Source organism: Erithacus rubecula, assembly GCF_903797595.1.
Source record: "Erithacus rubecula genome assembly, chromosome: 4".
Lineage (NCBI taxonomy): Eukaryota > Metazoa > Chordata > Aves > Passeriformes > Muscicapidae > Erithacus > Erithacus rubecula.
Window position 1 is genome coordinate 58,990,093 of NC_136686.1, and position 27,362 is coordinate 59,017,454.

At 37.6% G+C, this 27,362-nt stretch overlaps 1 protein-coding gene across 1 annotated transcript in view; it reads right to left on the reverse strand.

The window, feature by feature from the left end:
• The window catches only part of SEMA3C (semaphorin 3C), a 115,404-nt gene that overhangs the window by 72,233 nt on the left and 15,809 nt on the right, over positions 1-27,362 (reverse strand). The gene's annotated exons all lie outside the window — the stretch shown is intronic.

The following is a 27,362-nucleotide window of genomic DNA, read 5'->3' on the forward strand; positions in this document are numbered from 1 at the left end:
CGAGGAAATCTAGTGTAAGATCAGAAACAGGACCATAACAAACCACGTCTCCAAATATACAGGTTTGTCCTTTCAACTTTCTAACACAACATTTTGAGTATTAGATTTGCAAATTTAGGTCATGCATACAAAACATTTTTTTAAAAAATACCTAACAGCAGGCAGCAAAACACTAAACAAGCAGCAACATTGCCCTAAGGATCTCAAACCACTTTAGCTAACCCTTAAAACACATCCCATAGAAGAGTGAACACAGTATAGAGAATGCATTTCTTAAAAACCAGCTCCAGGTTTAAGGGAACAGCTGTTTCACACCACATTGGAAACAATACTCAAGCTTGAGGATAAGAACAAAAGTGATACTGAAATAAAAAAAAGATGGCCAAACACAAAAGTCAGAGGCTCAGATTTTACACAGCCATATATGGGCTCACATTTTATGTCTGAGTCTTCAAACTTTAGTAATTTGATTTCTGTTTAACATTTCACCTAAGGGACAGCTTCTCCAACAGCACAAAGAATCCAAATATAATCTGGCTGTATTGATGGTTAGTCAGACTGCAGCTGGGTGTTCCTGGGCACCAATCCAGCTCCTATTAACTTCACAGCCTCTAGAGGATCCTTGGGCAAACCACAGCAGCTGCAAAACCTAGGTGCAGTGATGTGTCAAGGTGTGCTCAAAACAAAACTTGAATCCTCACAAAGTCAGGAACCTAAACGTTTAGAAAAGGTTCTTTTGGTCTTTTAAAGCTGCTGTTCAGTAAAACAAAACACCCTGATCAGTCTTGAATACCATGTCCTTGAGAACCTTTTAAAATAATCTATTGGAAACAATGATGACAGAGAAGTAACATATTTGCTATTATTCATTTCTCCTTTGTAAAGAACTAGACTGAAAATAGCAAGTTAAATCTCCCCAGCTACTGAGCACAGAGAACCCACAATAATCTTGGGAGCATTATTTCTTAGTGTCAGCAAAAAAGACAAACAAACAAAGAGAAGCGAAGAAGTTTATTGTTCTGCACTTGACTTCATTGAAAATGTGCTACATTTGTGTGTTGAGCTTCTTTAATACTTTATCAACACTGAGGAACATTGAATGATTTAAGGACCATATGAGTTTTTTTATGTCACGTGCATGTAGCTGACCAAAGCTGTATTGCCTGGCAGTAAAATCACATATAATTGACCTGCAGAAATAGACAACCTAATTGCCACCTGCCAGTCCTCACTGATAAGTCACAATACTTGCTAATTAACTGCAGAGAGAAGGTCAAAGAAGGAAGCATCAGAAATGAGATTCCTGCGGTGAGGTCCTACGTATGACTCAGTTTGACCAAAAGAACTTACATCTGGACAAAATTAACACTCATGCTGGAGATTCTTTGAACTCTGAGATAGTGGCCAAAGTGGCTTGGACGAGCTCTATGTATGTGTGTACACAGACACACACGACTCACTAAGGCTGCCAAGTCAGTCTTCAGCAGGGAAAGCCACCAAGCCATAGGAGACCCGTGTCACAGCTGCTAGTGCTACACTTGGACTTCAACCATAGGCACAGTGAAAGCACCTAACGGGATTAAGTGGAAGATGCATATGTGGAAACAAAAAAGGAAAAAAAAAAGGACATTTCATCATTGAGAGCACATTAAACAGTGAAAACAACTAAGCTTTCAGATGTAAAACACATGGCTAAGGCTCATAATTTACAATACAGGAGTCTAAAAATGTAAAGAATCTCCTTACAGCCACCAGGTTAAGCATCTGAATTCCAACATGAAAATTTATCCTGTTGCTATTTTTCTTCAAAGCATTGATTTTGTTAACTCTTGTATGCCCTCCCTGACTCAGAATTGTCATGACCACATACATGAAGAGAGAGAAAGTATGTTCTTAAAACAGCTTTCCACTAGTTGCATAAATATTCTCTCACTGATTTTAAAATTTGCTCGTTGACACCATCTAGAACTTCAATTAAATGCTAAGTGTAAAAGGCGCTCTTTGGTATCAGTGGAATAAAGCCAGAACAATGTAACATTACTGTAAAACTGGCAAGGTTTCATAGTAACTCTATATAGCTTTCTAAATCCAACACTTAGGTTTGCAACCAGCAAAAGACTTACTGTTAAAGTGCTGGAACACATTTGTCTCTTCTCATAAAATTGTGCATAGGAAGGACATATGTGACACGTGCTCGGATTCCTTGTTTCCGTACCCTTTCTTCAAAATATACTTGCAAAATATGCCACCAACAGCACGATGCCAAGTGCCTTAAGGGTCACATTGGGCTTGCTTCACAGGATACAATGATTATATCACGGTGGTGGCGTTGACACACAGCCATGTCCAAACAGCTGCTAAAGAGATGACAGGATACCATCTGTCAGGAAAAACCATCCCCAGCTGCTAAGTTGAAGATTACTTTGCTGACATGATGCAGATGGCATGAAAGGCTTCATTACCAGGTTAGTTAACCAAGTTAAGAAATCCAATGTTCCAATAGCAAAAGCCTTTCTTCAGCTATGACAATGCCTGAAGTAAGAGCTGTGCACACCAGGACACAGCAGAAGGCACTGCAACCCCCAGAGAGAAGACAGAAGCCAATAAGATACCAAAAGATCTGACAGCCTCTGTTCTAAGACTGCTAACACTCTCTGCCAGGGCAACTTGTTTTTATAAACAAACCATGGCAGTGCACGAAGTTTATCCTCCTCCAAGGTTCCCCGTGATGCAGAGGCTTATCACAGACCTGAGCAGGGAAACCAGGGCTCCTGTGTCCAGAGGGAGCCACTGGCCCATGGAGAAATCTCAATTCTGTGAGAGAAGAGATCTCACCCAAAATGCATGAGAGAACATTTTTATAATTAGCTTTATCACCCAGGTGAGAAAGGAAAAGGTTTTGTTTTCTGGAACATCACCTTTCTCTTTCTTACTATTGAATTGGAATTCATTTTCTTCATTGCCTTGCACCTCCAAGGCCTTCAAAGAGCACACTTGCTGACATCAACAAGCCTCACTGCTTTTCTTTCTGCTGCTTCCAAGGAAATAAAAAATATTTGCTGTAAGCAAAAAGATGCTAAAGTTCCCCTTTCAATATGTTTATAGCTTTATATTACTCTGATCTTGTTTTCTTTGTGATTCACATTGCATATCTGCTGATTGGAATAATTACACAGATTTCACTGCTGTAATGTGAAAAGTATGAGAGGAATTTTCCATCTAAAAGATTTAGCAATACCACGTACTTTCAGTAAGATTTGTCCTGTCAGGCCATAATTGCTTCAAAGTGCCCCACCCTCTAGTACTTTTAGAACAAAAATAATGTAATTTCAAAATACAGACATACAGTATACTGTGCTTCACAAATATGTATGGTCCTGTGTCTCTGCCAAAATTTACAAAATAAAAAAGATAAGAAGTAATGTCAAAAGCAGAACAGTAACTTTGTTTTAAACATGTGCTTAGTTTACAATTAGCAAACACAGAAATTCCATTTAAGGCTGCAAACTGAGGATGCCGAACTCATAAAGAGCACAATAGTAAAAAAGTTAGTTCAGTAACATCATGATTTTTCATTTCTTAGGGAAGAGTTTTTAAATTACAAGGGATACTAGGACAGTATCAAGATGGTGCTTTGCAACTGGCAATTTTCTAGATTTTTTTTCTCTAAAAATCATGGTAGGACTATATGAGATACTAAGCAAATAAATTGTAAACTGTTCCCTCTCTTCCAACTCATGCAGTTTTCTCTAAACAAGTTGTGCATGAGTATACAAGAACTCACTTGATAAGTGATCATCAAAGTGAAATTTAGAACTGGAATTCCCTTTAGATGTCTATATAAAGCATAACTTCATCAGCCAAAAGATGAAAGTAAATAATGGAAATGAAGTCTTGATGATGCACTCTCTGTGGACTGCACCGAGCCAGACTTTGCACTACTGAATCCCTGCTGAAACAACTGTAAGTCCAGGCATACACAGTAATAATTGATATTCTGCCTTATGTGCCTATGGTTACCATAACACATGTCAAATTTGTAAGTGCCTTTATTCCCATAATGTATCTGTGACATGGCATCAGTGCTGATCTGCTGATGGGAAATCACAGACAGAAAACAAGGTACTTGCTCAAAGCTTGTTAGACAGAAGGAAGGTGAACTTCCATCTGCAGGAGGCACCTCAGCTGCTCGGTCAGCCTTCTGCCAAAATAGATCTAGGCAAAGTTGGCAGGAATGTAATTTTGCTTGGTTAAGTGTTAAAACCTTGATCAGGGTTACATATAACACTTTCACAAAACCAGTGAGGGTGCAGTATCCTGCCCATGCCTGTGTCTAAAGGAGTAATGTAGATTCTCTTGGACTTGGGCAATCAAGACAACTTCTCTATCCTGCAATATATCCTGGATCATGTGCCTTATAAAGCTTTTGATGTTTTCTTCTTGAAAAAAATATTATTAAAATATTATTAGTCATATTATTAGCTAAATATTATTACTGATGCTACAATTCAAATGTTTTGAGTCATCAGAACAGGTCTAAATATCTTACAAACAACCACTGTGCTGAAATTCTTTACATACTTTCGTTGTGTAGAATGACTAAATCCCTGTAAGGGTAATGGTTTTGTATACTCTTCTTGACAGAAAATGTAAAAATGTTCATCTGCTTGCAGGAAAGTACATTTTATAATTTCAAAACCGGTTCATTTTCTTTTGAGGGTAATTATAAAATCATAAAACATACAATAAAACTTTCCACTATGTTTTATACAAAAGCTGGAACTACTGCTTCATCTGCTTCATTCACATATTAAACACATACTGCTTGTACTGCTAGTCTCAGTGAAAACTTTATTTTTCTAACACTACTGTACTAACAACAAAATCAATCAGAAGTGAGAAAATGCACTGCCCACCCAGGACTCAATGCATCAAAGTCCAGATATCCAGTGTTGGTTGTTGAAATGTAGGAGTGAAAATCCTTATTTCTCCTTTCTTTTTTTTTTTTTTTTTTTTTTTTTTTGTTCCCTCTGCATTTTACAAAGAAGCTGCAGCTCCAAGAACAACTCTCTGGCAGGGTGCTGTACATGCTGACTTGGAAGCTCATCTCTGACTATAATCCAAACCAGCAGGCTGTGAACAAAACCATAGTCTCAGAAGTGCAGCAGACATTTCCCCCCACCTCCCCAGTCTACTGAGACACTGTTCCATCAAATATTTTACTGTCTCAGCAGGAGGTAACATCATAGTTACCTACAATTTCAATTACAAGTCATATGAGGCACTGTTATTTACAGGAACAATTTTTTTGTTAAATGGTACTAAAGTGAACACTTACAAAGCTGTATCAAGTCATTTAGACAGCAGAGGAGCTGCTGTGGCAGACCAGAAAGCACATCTGCAGTCACGGGTACATTTGAGGAAGATTTCACCTTATAGCTATAGACAGAACAGTTATGCACATAGAGAAAAATGTTGAAGACATATTTGATTCAACCCTGCTGTAATGAAGACAATTATGAATCCTCAAGGTCATTGTTACCTTCCACTGAATCAGTTTCAAATACCTGCACAACCAGAAGATCAGTTCAATGCTGTTACATGTCTGCTGTAACACCTCCTTATGCATTCTTCATTACTGCCAAGTAACTTTCCTTTCCAAAAAATTATGTCAATATCTTAAATTCCATGTTGATAGAGTTTTGTACACATCTCTACACTTAAAAGTCAGGAAGACAGAAACCATCACTCACCCTACCCCTAAGAGTACAGTATGCAGTATATCATGATATTATGACTATGCTGTTTTTAAAAGCATCAACCCACCTGGAAGTACAAGGCCTCTATAACCTGCTGCATTTTTGATGCAACAAACTTTTCTGACTAAATCTAAAAATCTTCAAAACCTTTGGAAAACCTTGAGTTTTTCTGGAGCACAGAAGAGGACTGAGGCACCAGAAAAATTATGGTGCTTTATAGATCTTGAACACTCTCAATATAGAAGCCTCTGGATTACAGACTCTCCCATCTACTCATAATGGGTAATTTCAGTCTGGCACTAACATTCAAAATTGCAAGGCTTCAGAGCTTCCCTACTTTTCCAAACGGTTTAGAAGTGCATTCAGTTCCCAGCTGCAGGGATGCATCCTGGACCATCATAATGTCATCAGAACTATGGCTTTTGTTTCAAACAGTTAAATAAATGCATTCCCCCATGGTTCCTAACATTTAATAATGGAAATAGTATTTTGCAGCTGGAATCTTACCAGAAAGCAGATATTGCATCCATGCAACATATCAAACATACTCATCTTTCCTTGTGGGAATAGTTGATAAGAAATGCTATCAGGTAAGTGTGAGGTAAGGATGACCTTCACAAATGTCATTGATCAAAACAATGCAGTTAGAGCTTACACTGAGGATACATCCAGACCAGCACTGTTTTTAACTCACTAATGTTTTAACCATATGCAGCATTTGCCTTGCACCTTTACTAGCTAGAGTCACATAATTACTATTAGTTCCCTGTACCCTTTTATTTTTTTATTTTTTTTTTAAATCAAGATAGTGACTTTCATCAGTCCAACATGATGAACACATCTAGTTTCCAATTCTGCTGTAGTTTCCTCATGTGTAGTAACATGGGTGACCCAGTCAAAGCAAAACATTCATATTGAACCTCAAATAAAAAGCAAACCCTAACTACAAACCATTCAAAGATCAAGTTCTGACCTTGGCCCAAAGCTCTCAAATCCTTCCTGTCCTTCCTTTCTACTGCTGCCCAATGAGGAATGGTGGCTCACCTTGGCCCATTCTTTCAAAATCAGCTTCATCAGTTTTTTATTCACTCCTGTGTCCTGTGTGGATATCACTAATTCAAACCAATACTGCCCTAAAAAGTCGTAATTTTTTAGTTTAACATATGGATGCAGTAACTTTCACACAAATATATTCTGTATATATGTAAGTTAGGTTGGCTTAATGCCTCCTGTAGTATTGTAGTACTTTTCTTCAAATCTTGGCAGATCTAGGCTAGGCTAGCTTAGCTCTTGGCAGGGGATGTCACTTAGGCACTATTTGCATGTGCAAGGAAGTCATGCACAACCAGCTGGTAAATACCAGCCACAGTTCTGTGGCCTTTCAAGACAACTTCTCTGAACCAAATAATTAACTTTTTGTTGTACATTCACATGTTTGATGCAAATGTATAGCATAGTTTCACAAATTGCTGTATGATAAAACTATTTGCAATGATTGCTGACCTTTTTTTAGTAAAAGTGAAACACTTTGAAGTACTATCAAATTGCCACTACAGTTTTTAGAGTAAAAACAATTATTTTCCTGGATTTCATTTCTCATTATTTTTTTGTTTGAAGACCTAGTATATAAAGGCAAAAAATTCCTTTTGCATGTATAGACTACACAAACAATAGAAGAGTCTTCTGGTTGCAGTTCCAGTTAAATAGCTATTGCGTTAATCCCATTTAAGGGTGAAAAGGGATGAGTAACACAAAATTAAGCTATTTTTCTTTGCATTTTCAGATGGAAAATGTGATCCATCCACTTAATTTATGGTAAACTTCACAGAAGACCATATTCACTACGTAGCAAAATGAGGCCACGTGTTTATTCATTTGCAGAATACTAATAAATACTGCTAAGATCCAAAATCTGAAAATGTTACTCATTTTAGGAAGGACTGCAGAATCCACAGGAATTCATGAACTTCAGAAGAAGCCAGGGTGCAAATTTTCTATTTCTTCCTTTATATGCTGCACTCTTTTCATGTCCTGCCCTTTGTCACTTCATTTTATTCACCCTCAAAGCCCTGTAGCTCCATCCTCACCAGCCTCTGCTTCCTTCCTTTTCCCTCAGGGTGCTGGTGTCTGCTGAATGTGCCCAGGGAGCTCACGGGTCACTATACCTCACTTTCAGTGCTGAAGGTGGACTGACACACTTTTACAAATGCATCTATGGCAGTTCAATACTAAAATTCATTTAATATTGATGAGCAAAGGCACTCCAGAAACAGCCAGCAGCAACTAAAGGTGAGCACATGCTTGAGATCACAAGAAACACTCTAATGCACAAAAGCAAGGTAAAAAACCACAAAACCAAGAGAATTGCCATGTCAAAACCTATTGGCAGTAACAATGGAGTCATATATTTTGATTCATATTTTTCCTTTCTGATATATAAGGCTCATTCCAATAGCTTGGGCTGTATTTTCCTTGAGCATACCATGTCATTCTGTTTAAATTTCTTACTCAGCCAAAGTTACAGCAAGTACATGGGGCACCCCTATAAGGATTCCAGAAATGTCAACATACATCTTCAGTACAGAAGACTTAACTCAGCAAAGTATCATATGGAATAAAAAAAAACCAAAAAAACCCAAAAAAACAACAAAAAAAAAGGCTTGAAAAATTATGAAAGAGGAAACATGAATGAAAAATATGGGAAATGCCAGGCTTGTAACACTATGTACCACAACCCAAATGATGCCATCACTCAGAGATGGCAGCCATCCCAGAGCTGAATCAGGAAATATGCAATTTTGCAAAGGCAACTGAAAAGTGGATTTTGAAGCTACCTTTAGCCTAGTAAAAATATGTCTTACTTCCACTGAAGCTAATGGCTAAATATTGTATGATTTTATGGATCCCAGAGAGTACATTTAGACTTGCTCATTTTCATTTTGAAAAATGAAACCCATACAGGAGCCAAGATTTATGACCAATACTACCATTTTGGAGGAAAAGGTTTATTTGCAAGTTTGGGTGGATGCTGACCTCTAGACATTTCATTTTTTAATAAGCAGCCTGTAAGTCCTAGCATACTGTGATGGAAAGACCATGAAAATGACATAGCTTTATTATGGAAATATATAGAATATATGAAATATACAGAAATGTGTGAAATATACCAGTAATATCAAACATTAAATTATTAAATGCCTATATATAAATATATATATATATAATTAATTACCACCAAACACCAACATCTTTTCCTTCTAAAAAAATTCTGAAGAAGTAAGTTTTCATTTAAGCAATGCTAAAGGTTGTGGATTACTACAAATTACTTGACTAATTTATGTTTCAGCAAGGGCAAGAATTGCATGTTTTATTTATTATACTATAGACATGAAAGCTGAAATAATGGACCGAATCAAAAGAAACAGATTTGATAAGGATCACAATGCTACCATTCCATCCTGCTAAACTGAAGAAACAGGTTCATGATGGTTTTCTTTCCTGACAAATGTCTAACTTCTGCAGACCATCACCCCTATTCTTCCAATACAACTTCTGTTCAAGCCTGATGGGTGAAGTTTTTCTTCTGAATCCCTACTACAAATTAAGTCAGTAGCTGCCTGTCTTGTCCTCCGTGGATCTGGGGAACAACTGATAACCCCTGTGGATGTAGCAGTTTTGAAGACTCTTATCAAGTTCCCTTCTCCCACACCATGAGTTTTCTTCTTTCCAGACTAAACAAACCCAGTTATTTCAAGGCTTCCTTGCAGGTCATATCTTTTATACCTCTTATCAGCCCTTCTGCTGTCCTCCAGACTCCCTTTGCTTTGTCTGCATCTTTACTAAATGCAGTGATCAAAACTACACTCATCAGTGTAAAGTAGAGCAGTTTCTGCTGGAGTCAGGAGTAATCTCCTGTTCCTGACATGGATATTCCATAAATTTATCTGAAACACTTATGCTGTTCGTTACTTAGTCTGCAAGGTAAACTAAATCAAGTTCTAACTCCAGTTCTGTGATGCTGCTGCACAATTTTCTTCCTTTTCTTATTTGACCATTTAATTTTCTCTCCTTTTATTTCTCTTAAAATACAGACTTTGCAGTTCTCCTTGTTGAATTTATTTATTTCAGACCACTTCTCAATTAAGTGAAATTATTTTGAGCTCTGACCTTATCCTCCAAAAATCTTTAAATTCCTCTCAGCTGACTCTCATGTTCAAATGTGGAAATTCTATTCCATCATCCAAACTGCTGCTGAAAAATGTGTAATAGAAATAGATTCCAGACAGACATTTTGTAATCACACTAGAGAAGTCTTTCCAGTTTAACAGCAAAACAGTATTCTTCAATTATTTTCCACCCACTAAGAATACATTAAATTAATCTACACCTTAATTCCACAGTTCATTTTAATGAATTTGAAATGGGACAATGTCAAGTCAAGTTGTAACAGATGCCCTTCCTCACATCCATAAAAGCAGACACTCCATCAAAGAAGGAATTTGGACCAGACTAAAATCTACTGTAGTCCTTATAAATCTACTTTGTTTCAGTCAATCCACATCTCTATCCTTGTAATGCATTTAAACTGACTTCTACAGCATTTTAGTCAACTTGGAAGCTTTTTTTTTCCCATATTATTGACTTGTCTATACTTTTTTAAACCCTTTGTTTACCTCTTTGCAAAGAGCAGCCTCATATTTGCTGATCCACCATGCTCTGACCCACTTGGACATTATCATTCTTGAAGGGCTCTTGCAAAGACTCAGTAATGCTGCACTTAACAAGTCAGAGAAAGTCCCCATTATGTGAGTAACATTGGAGTGCTGAACAGTGATAACAGGGACCTGCCTTTGCTTGGTAGCACCTTCCCAAACAAATACTGAGGTCAGGTTAAGGATGGAAATTTCCAGGATGTATGATTGCTAGCAAATGTTTTGGATGCAGATTCCCTGTTTTGAAGGCAAAGGTAATTACTAGTGGAGACCTGGGATGTTTCATACCCCGTGGCATCAGTGCCCAGGAAAGCTCCTAGAACGTTGTTATTACAACCATAGCCTTGGAACTGAGGAACTTACACTTCCCTTAAATTTGTCTAGGATAATCAGTCACACATTTGAAATGATCTAGTCTGGATAAATATCCTTTAACTTGTTCTTCTTGAACTAAGAACAGCGCTTCTCTCCTCCTCTACATTAAACTGTTAAAACTTGTAGCCACAATATGTTTATTTACTCCCTTTTCAGTCAGCTACAGAATATATACATAGACTGCACTTTTCACCTGAATTTCTTACTCACTTCAAGACCGGCAGGATTTAAAAAAAAACAAAAAAACCCCCAAAACTTTGCATTACTTGCACAATTCAGAATCAGGCTTACAATGAATTATCATATACCTTTTACCTTACCTTCCAATTAGATGTCAGGCAGGATATGGAGGGAACGCCCACCAAATACAACATGTAACACCAGAAGGGAGGCTGCACTATGGATAAAAAGTGATTTCTCCTCTGAGTTTCATCAACAAGGGTCATCTCAGTGCCACTTGTTCAGTTCTAGGAATCACCTGACCTCTCCTGAAAAGAATATTCTTAATTCCAAAGGAATTTTTCAATGCTGCTCAAATTAGCATCTGAGCATCTTTAGAAATTTTAACTACATTACTACTATAACATGTCTAGTAAATTATAGATGGGAAATGGAAAGTTTAAGCATTTGGCACTTCACAATCAAACAGAAATTTCAGCCCTGCTAAAAGTACTTTGTTACCATCTGAAAACACTAATTAATTGACTAGTCTAGAATTGTCACTGAAAACTGTGTAGCAGGCAAGGAGACCCAATTTCCTCAGAAACACTGAGCTGAAATGTTTCTCTTCCACTTTGCACCTTCTGCAAATGATGACAGAGTTCCAGGAATCCTATCTCAGGCCTTCATAAATTCTAGAGATAAAGGCCTACAAAAAAACTGGAATGGCAATTTCACAATCCATGATCACAAAGCAGCTGAGTTAAATTAGGCTGACTATTTTCTAGTCTTTTAGTGGTTGACTTGATCCTTCAGTAATGTTCTCTTCACACAGTTGGGTTTTTTGAAGACTTTTGTAATGAGTCTGATTCTCACTCATGCTCACCCATCAGTTCTATTTCCAGGCTGATGTGAAGGGGGAGCTCTGTGAAGAGCTGACCTAATATAAGGAAAGGCTTCACATTTCACAAGCTCTTATGCTTTCTGATATTTGATAATACAGTTTGTCAGTTTTTCACTCTTTATCCAACCTGGGATCCTACCAGAGAATGCAGACAGGCTCCCTCTGAGGAAAGAGACTCCACAGTTCTGTTTAGGTCATGGGAATCTTTCAACTGACTTTAATGGACAGTGAACTAGATTTTAAGAATATGCCAAAAGTTGGGTTTTCTCTGTATTTTCGAGGTCTTCAGACCACTGTACAGACAAAAGGAAACACGCTGATGTGTACACTGCATTGTTACATTGGGTTTAGTCTGCCAGGCTGATGTCTGCACGTCTGTAGGAGTTCTTGACCTCCTCATGCATTGCAAGAGATTCTACAGCTCAGAGCTAAGGGAATGAAAATCTTTGAAGTAGGCTATAAACATGCATAGTGCACAAATAATCTGGTGGTTTTGTTTCTTGCTAGAGGAGATTTTCAGTTCATTTATAATGTCCTTTGATGCACTGTGTAAAGTTGCAAACAAGAGGCCACATGTCCTTTCGATGAAACTTCACTTATAAATATATGTAAAACAAGCTGCTGGAAGAGTTTGGAAGAGTTTGAAATAAATAAACATAAAGAGTTACCCTACACCACCAAAATCCAGCTTCACTAGATTTTAAAGGCTCAACAAGAAAATCTCTTGCTTCCACAAGCTACAAAGGGCTGTTAAATAGCTCTTTTTCACTACTTAAGCTACAAACACCATGTCTGAACATGAGATTAAGATAGACACATCTTTATGTGTTGTAACCCTTTTTTAAAAAGCCTGCACAAACCGTGCATGTAAGAATTCAACAGACACAATTAGGAGTTACTTTACTTTTCACTCAGTTCTAGAGCTGAACTCAAGCAAAATCTAATGTGTGGATGCGAATTATTTAGACAAGTAATTTTATCCTAAATAACAGAAAAGGAGTGGAAAGGACTACCTCCAGACTTCCTGTACTAGATGGAAGCAAATCTAGAGAGGCAACTTATTTTGAAAAAGTATTGATGGAAATGAGAAGCAGGTTTCAAAAAATGGGCTATGTACTACAAGATAAAGTCTGGAATGCTGGATATCTTGTGGGTCACTATTCATAATGAGAGGACAGAAGTCTTGGCTGACTTGATGCACTTGCATTTTCTAGCCAAATCCCTGCTTCTGTCTTTGATAACTCAGACACATATTTAAGGTGAAAAACCACGCTGTGATCATCCCAAGCAAGAGACAGAAATGAGACTGAGCACTACCTGACAGCATATGAGAAGAAGGGAACTTGCACACATCTACAACAATATAAATGTCTGCAGTTTCCTCTATATTTGACACTGAAGACTGCCTGCAATTGCTCTGAAAAAGGGAGTGGAGTGATACACTGCACTGGAAAAGTATTTTATTGTTCTGAAAGATACTAAGTAGAATATATTAGTAGCAGTGGTGTAAATAATCCTTCTATGGAACCAAGAAGGACATCACTGACAGCACTATGAATGGCTTTGCAATGGCACACAACATAAAAAATAGTTGCTTCCACAAACTTTGATCCATGTGACCTGTCACCATTGTTTCTCCACAACAAACCACCAAAAAAAAGAGAAGGCAGGATTCTTTTATAAAACCTCTAATTTTAGGCCTTTCTCTTTTCAAAATATGTGTTAAATTCAGGCCTTGAGGATTTCTAGGCAATCTATCTGAATTTCACACACAGATTAACAATTTTGGTTTTCTGCAGATTTTTTCCACTTTATTCAAATCCACAGGTGTGGATGTTCATGTATGAAAAAAACCCCAAACAATTTAAACTATACTTTTTCATTCCAGCTGATAAGGTAGTAACAGTCTTTACAAATATGAAAACACCTTGCAGAAATAACCTCATAGACTAGTGCACACTGTATTCCTTGGTATGATCTCCAGAGAAGAACTACAGACAGGCTGCTCATCAGTGAATAAATTACCATTTTCAACACCTTTTACAAACATTCATCGTTTGCTGCCCCAAACATTTGAATGAGACTAGGCAACCCTTTCATCTAAATGAGCTGCTGTTGCACAGAGTACCATTAGCTTATATAAACTTGCTGCTGTAAGCATCTATTACCACAGCCTGGTAGTGACATATTGATTTCCAAGCTGGAACTAGTTCCCTTGAGACTAGAGAGCATATGGCTGTTTCTTAGACCTGCTGGGTAAAACATGTTGATGGCTAGAAGGAAAAGGATGGAAAAAAGTAGGTGTTAGTCTTTGCAATATTTTAAATTATTGATTTTAATTCTTAAAATAAGAATAATAATTCAATCTTAGTAACTGCCTCATTTTTAAAAACCAAACGAGCTTCAGAATTGAGTCTTTCACTGTGCTTATTATGTGCAGGCATTCATGATCATTGGACTTGCAATCAATAGTGGTATCAAGTTGAAACTATTAGATTTGGAGGTAAAACAAAGTACTGAAAGGCATCACCAGAGAGTATTGGCATACATGTAACTGAGATCATAACCAAACACCTGTTGTACTGAGTCTGGCCAGACAGCTGGACAGCCGTGCAATCTAGAAGAGTCTTCCTGTGAAATGCTTAATGGGCTTTACATTAGAACACAAAGCTGGTTTAGCTCACACCAGAAGTCTGTGCTGTGTCTACCCCAAAATAGCTACAAGGGTAGAATATAATAGAAATTATTTTACAAATGAAAATCCATCTTTTCCCCGCACAAAATACGTCCAGACATGAATTAGATCAGTACTTAGTGTACTAAATTTCTATGTTTAGTAGTATAAAAAGTCATATTTACTGAAACTTTTTGGTCTGGACTTAAAAATTATATTAAGTGGAAAAGTTAAATATTTCAAATATATTCCAGGTGACACACACATAAAAAATGTGCAGAGCAGGAAGAGGCACAATAGAAGCCCAGTATACCCTAAGACCTTCACAGGGGAGGGGGGGGTCACAGAGGGGCACTGTGCTCCTCCTCAAAACCCTGCCCTCCCCACAAATCTCTTCAAATACTGCTGTAATAACAAATCATGAGACAATCATGTTTCTGGACTGTTACATGAATGCTAAATCCGCTGACAAGCCAACGAGTCCCTCGTGGGAAATACTTAGGAGCATTACAGAAAGAAAAGGTGGAACACTTGATGCAACAGGAAATTTTTATTCATTTTTAACATGATATAACCGTTATTCCTTCAATTTAAGCTGATAAATGGCCCATTGAGGTTAATGAAATTGGACTGCAAGACAGAATATCCAAAGCTTTTCACTACTTCTCTTCTAGGGGACAGAATAAAATGAAATAGATAGTTATTTCCCACTTTAATTCAGCTCAGTACTTTCTTGACTGGTCTGCTCACTCTGCAGCAAAACCCTTCTGTTTTGCTCCTGCCATCACTTCCCAGTCTTCTTCTCCAACCTCCATCTCCCCCTGGTGCTGACTGGAGCCTGCCACTGTAGCACCAGCACTGGTGGTGCTAAAGCTTGCTCAGCACATGCTATTCGTATTCCAGGATCAATTCCTGGAATAATTATATTCTTAAAAGCTTTTCTTTATAAGGAACCTGAAAACACATTTTAATCATTTTTAAGAAACACTGAGAGTTTCTTGGGAGCATATTGCATCCCATGAGGAAACTGAAACTAAGTAACCTGAAGCTGAAAGTTTTATTCTTTTAAATTGAGTTGAGGACTGTCAAACCAACATTAACATTCTCAGGCCAGAGGGTGAGTAAGCTAGCACTCAACTGCTCCATTCTCCTGAACTTCTCCTAAATACTTCTGGCACATCTTTAACTGTAAAGTTCAGAGACTTCCAAAAATACACGGCTGAGCCCCAGCTGGGCTCTGGCAGTGGCATCTCTGCCCGGGAAGCTGCTCTGCTCCCAGCCAAGTCAGGGACAGCCCTGACCCCGACAGGATCGCAGGGCAGCTCTGCCATCTGGGCAAAAAGTCAGGAGAGCTCAAGCCTGGCATGGGCACAGCCCTGCAGGGCAGAGCTGGGAATCGTGTCCGGCTGTGGCAGCTGGTGGGGAGCTGTGCATGGAGATGGGAAGGGGGGACAGGGATGGTCAGATGCACCCACACACCAATCACCCCAGGAAAATCCAATTCCCTGCTCACACAGGGGTGAGTCACGAAGTGTGAGGAGCACAGGATCGAACCAGGCTCAGGAAGAATGATCATTAGAGTTGCTGCAGTATTACTACACAAACCTCTTCATTTAACTGTGTCAATTAACAGAGAAGAGCAAGAGGAAAAATGACATTAAATACAACTGAAGATCAGAAGGACTGCTTTCTCTGATTTTCAGTTCTGAAGAGTAATACACATGGAAAAAGGATGGCAGAATCTTATTTTAGTACCAGACTTAGAGTTTTTGATGCTATTTCTGTAGTTTATTCAGTGGCTATCCTACACAGAGCCTCCTGAAATAGTTAATATTGCACAACATTCTCATCCATGTTTTTTGGCTTTTATGAAAAATCTCTTCACAGCAGGTAATGAAAAAATGCTTTAAAATCCAAGGACAAATTCTAATGATCACAGTGAAAATATAAACATTCTGGATTTTATTACATATTTTTTCTGATGCTGCATTCAAATTTTTTCATACCTTCAAGGAAGTGATAAAGCTAATGGGCTCAAAAGGTATTGCCTACATTCATTACATTCATTTACGCTGCTTAAAGAACAGTAGCATCAAATTATTTAAATACCATTAATTGAACACCATTCCCTCTTGCATACCAAATCAGTTCTGCATTTTAAATGTGTCTGCTGCATGGCACACAGACACTTATCCATAAAGAAAGCAAGAGAACAAACAAGAAATTCTTCTTACTTTGCATATATCATATATTACAATCCTTTGAAGCCTGTGCAAGTTAAAACTGCCTCAAGTATCTTATGCACCCGAAAAAAAACCAAAACCAAACAACAAATCACCCAACCCACACAAGTCTAACTTTGTTTTTTATATTTGCCTGGGCCCTATTTTGTTCAGACACAATTGCTAAAACATAGTATCTTACAAATGACAAGCTTTTCCAGAGCATCATGGTGAGTCTCTTGTTCTCCTCTGATCTCTGACAAAAGCCCACTCATGTCCCCTAAGCACTTGTTTCTCTACAGCCCTTTTATGCTCCATCTGAAGAAACTGGATCAGCTAAACTTTTTCTTAAACTGAAAATTCCTCTATTTCTGTTACACAGTAAACAACAGGCATAAGGAGATGATATTACATGCATATCATACAACAGTACTAAAGAATCAAATGCTAAAATACATTTTCATTCCTTTCAGGACATGCTGAGGCTGCTTTCTGCAGAGTATGTCTTGATGCTGAGAGAGGGCCAAGCAGGCAGCAGGCTGCAAAGCTGTGTAATAAGGACTGCTGGCACCTGAGACAATTGTCTGAGTAAACAATGCTACACCATGCCTGAGGCTGACACAGAACCTCAGGTATAAACATCCTTTTTGGTTAAATGTGAGGCTCTTCAGAGCACGAGTTCATATGCAACTCAAAATCCTGCTTTCAAATGAAATTTTCAGCAGAAGGGATGCTCCTATTAAAGGGTTTAACACTGGCAGCTTTCTATGAACCAATTTGGTGAAATCTTCTTACAATGCAATATTCCAGCACCAATAAAATACTGACAATATCAGTCACATTAGACACACTGACAGGTCAGGCTCCTCCTACATGGTGAAACTTCTATTCCTGTATTGCTACATTATATCTGGATATGTCAGTAAGCAGCAGATTGCTCTGACACCTTAGTGCTACAGGGGGAAATAGGGAGACAAATTCCTGAGATAAGGAGCCTAATGAAGCATTGCCACCTGCTCTTACCAGCAATTCAACTCCAGATGGGCCTCCCTCAACACCTGACAATCATGGCAATCCTATCTTGGCTAGCAATAAGGAAATTGTCTGAGAGACCTTCAGGAATCATTTCCTTTCACAGGTAAAACCTGGGATTTCCATCTCCAGTCAAGCTGACTGGCAAAATCTAGGATGAATTATTCTGAAAACCTCTGGAACAACATACATACTCTGTAATCCATGCTGCTGTTCTACTGCACACGTGTCCTTCAGAAGACAAGAACAGACTTGTGCCTGAATAAATTAAGAAGTTTAGAGTGCAGCCCTGTGCATTTGTGCAGCTGGTGAGTCAACACCAAAATGACAAGTTTCAGGAAACAGCATTCACATAAGCATGTAAATAGAGCTGTCCAAAGTCTTGGCTCCATTACTTCACAGTTCTGTTTCACTGCTGATATGAGTGAGCCTACAGACTTGGCTCACTGCTCTCTACCATTTCAAATCTAATTTCTTAATAAACAATTAGGAAGGTGATGCATATTCACCACCTTCAAGGGAGTCCGTCTGGATTTGCACACATTAAATTACCATTAAAACAATGGAAGTGCAGGCACCTGCAAGAAATAAATTAAAAATGCTCTGACTTGTATTTAGCATTACTTTGAACACTGCCTGGATGAATCTCATCACAGAACAGCCCTTTACCACCCTGAGTTTATCCATGGAATAATGAACTTTCTTTCCAAGTTTTCCAGTATTAACTGGCACAAGTTTGGAACACCTTAAGTATTCAAGACACTAAAGAGACTGGATGATGAAGGAACATCAAGAAATCATGAACAAGCAAACAAACAAACCAAGCATGGCCATCAAGGAAAAAAAAAAAAGCAAAGCAACACAGCAACAGTTTCTGTGCGAGTACTCTGTGCTCAAACTAGATAGGATTAGTATGGTGCACAAAAGTATAATTCACTGTTACAAAGAGTTACAAAATGGAAAACAAAGGCTCATAGTTAGAAAATCATTCTTCCCCCTGACATAACAGCTCAGAAAAAAGCTTCTGTGCTTAAGGCATTCATTCACAACAAGAGAAAGTACTACAAAAATGTGCTAGAACAAACACTTTTTCAATAAAATGAGGTGGATTAGAGGGTTAAGATTTCTAATATTTCTGATTTTCAGATTTAAAACACATCTTTTCATTATGGCTGGATTTAAATATTGATTTAGTCTATTTCTTAAGTCAGGGGTCCCACAGTGACCTTTTGTGCCTGTGTGTATGTTTACACACGTAGATAAAGGGACAGAATATTATGGGTACATTAGGAAAAGAGAGAGATTTACACATCTTCCTTACTTGAGGCAGAAAATATAAAGTATTCTGAATTCACAAATATCTTGAATAGATAGCTATCCTGTTGCTTGAGGGAATGAGACATAAAAGCTTCAAGAAACAAGTGAAGTTAATGAAACAAAGCCAAATTCTCTGCTGCTGTAATTTCATTAGAGGTGAATGCAGCTGCCCCCACATACACAGCTGAGAAGTCTACTTGAAGGATGAAGAAAGAAAAGGGAGTCAGTCCAAATGTGTGGTTTCAAACTCTATTTTTCACTGTCAGCACAAATTCTAATTGCAACACAAGGCAATTTCTATTCATTACACACTTCAGCACTGGGTTCTAAGTACATACTGGCCTGCTTTTTATGGGTTTTAAATTAGTATCACCAGGATTGTTCTGATACATGTATTGACTACAATATAGGCCTTATTTTGAACAAATGTACCATTTTCACTATGACTCATTTTATTGCTATTTTTCTTACCTTCTGTAAAAATAATTTAGAAAACTTAATTCACAGTTTTCATCATTTTATAGTGGCTTTCAGTGCAGTAGTTTCCTTCAAGTCATAAAGTAAATTGTTCTTAAAAAGTACCAAATGACAATTTAATTACCTTTATAAAGTTTTAAAGGAGTTTTTCACCAGGGCTGAAATCCATTCCAGGACACAGGCATCTCTGTATGTCTCTATGCAGCTTTTGGGGATCAATAGCAATAGAACTGGCAGATTTATTCACTCACAATAGCAAGAACTTAAAAGCTCCCCACCCAGGAGTACCTTCTGGCAACATGCACAAAATTAACTCAGTTACGGCATCTGTGAGCCAGTCTAACGCCAGGACAAAGTGTTACCAACCTTTTAAAATTATGTTTCCCAACATTCAGCTTTAGGGATGGAGAACAACTGATCTAAGAGACCTAACCTGTGCAAAAGACAATCAAAGAGAAGGTTTTGGGGGCAGGTGCCTAATGCCCCTTCAGCAGGCTGCAGGAATCATTTGGTGGATGTGAAGAATGGAACAGTGGTTGGCCAGAGCCCAGTCTTCCACCACCCTGAGGATGCCCCTAAAGGACAATTTCTCTGTTTTACAGAGCTAACAGTGACTATAAAATAAAGCAGCAATTATGAAAACAAGTCATTGCACTTACAAGTCAGATCTAATCTGAGCCCCTTAAGCTTCTCAAATTCAGCTCATTCTGTATTATTTTTTTGTGTATCGTGGCAGAGGCTAAAGAGAGGAGTGAAAACTGAACCTTAATTAACTTAGGTTATGTCTCCTACCTACAACATTACTTAAGAAACATGGGGTGAAATTGGAATTTCCAACTTTTTGCTTCCAAATTAATATGGAAATGAAAACTTTTTTTCCTCTCTCTATTATATATAATGCAGAAAAGAAAGTGTCTGTAAATGAATGCAAACTATGCTAACATTTCTCTTCAGGCAATGTTCCTCTGTGCAGATTCCAGGCTAATAGTTGTACCTCCCTGCAGACTTGAATAAGACAACTAAATACCAAGGTTTGTGTCCTATTCCTGTCCTGAAAAATTCTCCCCTGGATACTTCCAGGTAATGTTTAAAGAAACTGATGATTTTTGGAGCATTTGTTTATTTGACAGGGTTACTTTAGCTCCCAGTCTTAGGTGCCTAACTCTGAAGAACAAGCACAGACACAAAGATACAGTGGCTTTGCATTCCAGCCCAGGAGACAGTCTTACAGTGTTTTTGCCAGGCATTTCAGCACATCATTCTGTACTAGCCCTCACTTTGTAATATTGTTTGCATGCAGTCACTATCTAGTACATTGTACAGTCCACTGTGGAACATTTAACAGCAGACTGTCTCTTGAAGTTCATCCAATATATATTAGTAAAGAGTTTTCAGATAATGGTGTTAGAGACCTTTGTATGGGATTGTGCTACTGCACATTAGCCATTACACAATTTGCTACTGAGTGAGAAGAACTTAAATTCTGAAATCACAGCCCATCAGTTACCAGAGGTATCTATCACTCACCTGCAATGATCCATCCTTTATCCTAGAACAAGGCCTGGGAATGTGTAAATATGTAAATATCAGGATGCTTAGCTGAGAATTTAATGTTGCTACAGAAAGCTAATGAAATCCATTCAGACATAAAATGCATTCATTCTTGTTGATTTGAAGCTGAGCTACAAGTGCATCTACCTAAGAATATGTGTGAACACATATTTTAGTTCTTGTTCTTATTTCTTGCTCCAAGGGAAATACTTTATGGGCTTTTTTTTAAATTTAATGAGAGATATGTGTGCTTCCAGTGAGTGTTTAAATGCATTAAAACAGCCATGGTATGCATCTGCTAGGCTTATACAGTATGTAAACCAGACTATGAAAAGGGATGGTATTCCTACCCAGTGGTTAAAGGCACAAAAGAGCCATGGGAACCTTGCTCTGGCCTTTATTTTTGGCTTAGTAAAACAAACCCTGATTCTTTATTTGTCAAATTACTATCTGTTACAGTTTGAACTTTCCTCAAGCCTTAGTCTCCTAATGAAGTTTAATCTGCCTCTGGCTTGAAGCAAAAGAGTATTGTGTGTTCATGTGTAGGCAGTGTGAATGCAGTTTTGCAGAAAAGGAAGTCTTCTGAATGTTGGGGGCTAAAATCAATGGAAAATGGAAACCAAATGGAAACCAGCCTATTGCCCTTGTTTTTCCAGCTGTCAAATTTTACTCTTATAAAGCAGACAGTATTTCTTTACAACCTCATTAGTTTTTCCTAAGCAAACTGACAATACCATTCACTGTTCTGTGACTGGAATCTCCATAATTTATGCAATTCTTCTGTGAGAAATACTCTGAACACTTGTGTGCAGAAAAACGAACCTTTCAGCAATGTGTTCAGGGGCCCAAGCATATCTTCTACTTTATTTTACATTTTAACTTGGACATGGAACTAGATACAGAAGGAAGGAAATGTGAATCAAATCAGAATAGACAGCAAGTATGAAAAATTATAAGGGCAATGCATATTTTAGCCTAGCAAAATAGTATGTAGTATCTTAAGGAGCTGTAAATAAATAACAATAGTTTTTATGGAAAGAAAAGGACATTACAGAAACTGATTTTCCAAAATCCTTCAAGATACAATTTTAAAAGCAGATAAATTAAGGATGGGGAAGATCCTTTGTTACATGAGCCCATCTATGATCTCATTAGAACTTCATTAGACTTGTGTGTGTGGACATCAGATCACCTTTCTGACCCATGCTTTTGTCATGAGCAAAAACTTCTCAGACGTGGTGCACTGGTTAGCACTCAGCAGGTCAAGCTATGAACAGAGTAGTACGAATAACTCTGCACCTATCACATGCTATTGATATTGACTGTATAATCCAACTCAAACTAGCAAGGCTGGTATTTGGGTTTTACTTTTTCCCTTCCACTAAAGGTGTGATATGCTGGGAGAAATGGTCCTAGTCTCAGTCTGTTTCCAATTATCATTATTATTATTATTATTATTATTATTATTATTATTATTATTATTACTATTATTATTATTGTTGTTGTTATTAAAGGAAAAAAAGGCAGCTTTAATCAGCTACATATGAGACATATTTAACTGACTGCAGGAGAGACAGTAATGAACTATTGTTTCTTATCCACCCCCACATTTTTCTCACTAACATATGCATTAGCACTGCTCTGATGAAAATGAGAGTATTCTGCTTTTGATTTTACCTTTTCTTCTCAACTGTAGTGTAACATTCTCTCAATTAGGAAAATTAAATATTCTCAAATATGAAAATATTAACAGATTATACAAGACAGAACAACTACAGAGAAGCTTTGTTTCTTCAACCTTTGCCTGAACTTGTAAATTACTGATTTCTTTTTGTGGTAGTCACTTGACATGCCTCATTTCAGTTGCTGCCAGTTGTCATAAGACAGCAAAGAACACAAAAATCTTTAATTCTGCTTCCACCAGACAAACCTCATAAAAAAGCTTGGGTGCAGTTGTGTTGGATATTGGCTAAAGAGAAAAGCAGGAAGAAACAAAACTGTAAACCAACTCAGTCTCTATAAATAATACAAAGTGGCAATTACTGGTATGGGCAGAGAGGAAGGAATGGTAGCAAATGTGTGTCCTTTTCATCACTGCCAAGAGGAGCAGCAAGACATGTAAATGCCACCTTGCTAATGCAAAACCACATCCATGGCCTGAAACCTCTGAGCTGGATAAATGCTTCATGCTGCAGTTTGTAAATATAAAAAAAATATGTAAAAAACATAGAAACTGATTTTAATCTCTCCTGTTTTCATTCTAACATTCATTAGAAAATGGAATACTCATTGAAGACTGTCATGTATTGCTGTGCTCATAACTGCACACCCTCTTTTAGGGTGGAGAGTGATTAAATGTAGATTTCTAACTGAAATACTGCAAACACTGCAAAATAAGATCATGATCCAAAGTTTGGTAACATCACTGGACTTCAGCAATTGAAAGGGGTTTTTTGTTCCCACAAATTTTGTTTTGCCAAAACCAAATGGAAACATGTAAGACAGAGAAAGACTGCTGCAATACAAACAATATGCTGGGCATAAACTCTGTGGACCATTTTGAAATTAAAATGCATCTGACATGAATATGGATTTTTTTTTCTTTAAGCTTTCTGACATAAGATTTTGTAACACACAGCCCTGTAACATAATCTTACTTTATTTTGTGTGTAACATGCGTAAAATTGAAGTTGGAATGAAAGATGAAAGAAACATCCTTCTCATATCCTTTTTCTCCCAAGAAGTTTCCTTTGGTTTTGGTATTTTGGCTTGCTTCTGTCTGAGGGCCCATTCTGCCTAGACAACCCAGGTTATGCTGGAGGAGCAGTTCCCAGTTGTTTTAACAGAAAAAAAACCAACCAAAAACAAAACAAAACAAAACAAAGGAAAACAATAACAAAAAAAACCCCAAAAAACAAACACCATCACCACCACCTCTCCCCCCCCCCCCCAAAAAAAATATCATAATAAAAAAGCTTGCAAGACATATTCCTGTATTTTGAATCACCAATACATGTCACTATATATCCAAACCCACAGCAGGAGACTATGCTATCTTGCCTGTGCTTAACTATTAGGTACCATTCCTCTTGGGTGGGATATGCACATGGAAGCAAAAAGTCTTAATCCTGTTAAGGACTATGGCCTACAAGCAGAGCAGCACTAAACCTGTTATTTCCTTTACCTTGCTTTCAGCCTCTTTTTTCACACGCAGGAGGAGACAAGGCAAAAGAGGTGTGGCAGCTGGGCAAACAGAGGCAGCATATTTTGCACTGAACTGTGACCCCCCAAATCCTAAGCAGTATTTGTGGAAAAGAACAACCTTGTTGGTACTTTCTATCAATAAAGAAATCATCAAAGGATTTTTTTTCCTAACTTAATTTAGAAAGAAAATACTTTTATTTGCTCTTAAAAAAATATATCCTCAGCTCATCTAACCTTTTTATCATGGGCATTTATTATAGTACATAACAGCTGCTGAGAGCCTTCAATCACAGAGCTTTTCAAGGCTGATGGAAGCAACCAGTTAATATTTTCAATAGCTCTGGGACCTGAACCCATATCCTCAGGATTAAGGCAGATCAAATTGAAATGAATATCCCTTTACCAACAAAATCCACCTACTCCTTACCACACAGAGAATGAATTTGTCTGCAGAGAGTCTAAAGAAGTGAACTGAGATCTATTCAATTTTATTCTTCATATACAGGAGATTTTGGTATTGCCAAATGACACAATGCTTTGGCTTCCCCCAGTGACAAGAATTAATGCCCTAAAAGTAAATTAATAGGGAACTAGTATACAGGATTTTCCTTTTAAAGTGTATATAGAAATTGATTTACGGGAAGGAATCAAAGTGTATCCTCAGAAAGTTATAGAGAAGTTCCTCTAAAAACAGCTGGAAGGTGATTTCCTCATAATATCAAACTCAGCTTCAAGAAACAGTTGCCAGGGGCACTCAAAACACATTTGTTCAAATCCTCTGGGAAAACAACCCCTCAATAGTATACTCTAACACTACCGAGGTCAACAAAATCCTCCTTTTTCTTCCCCAAATAGACACCAAAACAACTCAATAGTAACTACATAGAGAGAGATATATGGTTCTCACACAGTTTTAAAGTGGTTAACTTGTGCATTATTGTAACAGACACAGAGTTGAACTCTGTTCATTTTATCTGCAGAGGTGAACCTGGAGAGGGCTGAAGTGATGGTGAGCAGATACTGAAGAGAGCAACTCACCATTAGAATGTCAAGATCACTTTCCAAGACTAAAAATAAGCCAAAGAAAAGATACAAGTTTCTGGACTGCATAGCTTACATGGGGAGATAAATGAACTGAGCTTCTTCAGTTTTAAAAGGCAAATGAAAAGAGGAAACCCTAGAATCAACTATAGAAAGGTTTGGGTTGGAAAGGACCTTGAAGATCATCTAATCTCAACTCCCCTGCCATAGGCAGGGACACCTTCCACTAAACCAGGCTGTTCAAAGCCTCATCCAATCTGGCATGGAACACCTTCAGGGATGGGAAATTACTCTTCTTACTTATGTGTAAAATGACCTGCTGTAACACTACTGAAACACTGATATTAAAGGGTGGGATTTCCACAACTGTAGTTAAAAAAGACTTAAGCAGGCTTGTCTCAAAACAACCTGATCTGCTTTGAGCATGATTTTGACTGGATGTCCCTTCCAAGCCACAAAATTCCATGACTGTGTGGCAACAGGAACAACAGAGAGACTTGGATGCATAATGCCAGTGAGAGACCAGCACAGGCTTGCAAAGAGGCTAAAGAAATCTTCCTTCAGTCTGTACAGACTAATAATCAAAAAAATGAATTTGCCAAGTATTCAAAATATTACAGTATAAACTGCAGACTGGAAAAGCTTAAGCTCAGAAGTGTATATCACATTAGTAGTATTTTTTCTACACTAGCTGTGTATGTGTGCACACACACCACTAAAGAGGAGAGCTTGAGTATACAAATTCAGACACTCAAATGAAAATACCATAGCTTGGACAAATTTAGGCTGCTATGCATTCAAAACAGGATGTGGCCAAGTAATTTAGAAATTTTTAACTGGAATTGTCATTTTATTCTATTTTAGCAAACATTTTTGCTATACACCTGCAATACATCAGATAACATAAAATTTGTCCAGAAGTAGACAAGTATACCTCCCCAAACCCAGTGAGTACTCTAGAAGTCTGCTTTATCTGTTCTATGTAACATTACATACAGAAACTAATATTTAAGTACAGACACATTAATACAGAAAATACAGACACAAATTTTGAAAATAAACTAGAACCAGAACAAGATGTACTATCTGTTCTGAGACCAAACATATACAGTGAAACACAGTAAGAAATGCTACTTAAATAATTTAACCTTCATTCTGACTTGGTAATAAATGAGTTCAATAGAATTGTAAAAATAAACAAATAAAGCTATTATAGAATTTATTTAAACCAGTAAATTTAGCTACATGCTTCATGCTCCATCATAATTTACTGATTTAATCAATGTATTATGAATGAGCTCAGTTTAAAAATTAGGCAATCCCTTTTACTTAAACAATAGAAAAAAGGAGATTATGTACAGAAAATACACATACAATCATATGACACTGTCCTCATATAATTCCAAGTAATGCTGCATATCTAGGATTTTTGCCATTCCTTAGAAGAGGAATTGTTATATTTTACTGTGCAACCAAATCAGACAGATCCATGTTTTTCCTATCCACACCAGGGAAATCTATTCTATTTCTTACTGTAAAAAAACAATTTACTGTAAAAAAACCATGCAAGGTTTCAGTCTTGGAAACACACACTTCAGGCACAAAAATCTACAGAAGGCACTCAAATAAAAATTCCTGATGCTGAGTGTTTATAGCTTTCATTGTGAAGAAAGGCACACAGGATTCCAGGTCATTTGGGTCAAATTTCTGATGTTTTCGAGAGAAGTTAACTTGCTTCTTCAGAACTACTTTAATAGATAAGCTGTACTGGAAACACTGCCAAAATAGACACCAATGTCATAACACTTACACCTGCTGATCTCTGATAAAATCAGGGCAGCAAGAAACATTCAGGTTAGAAAAGACATCTGAAGGTTGTGTCAGCCAAAATCCTGCTCAAAACAGGGCTACCCATCAAGATGAGGTGGATTTGCA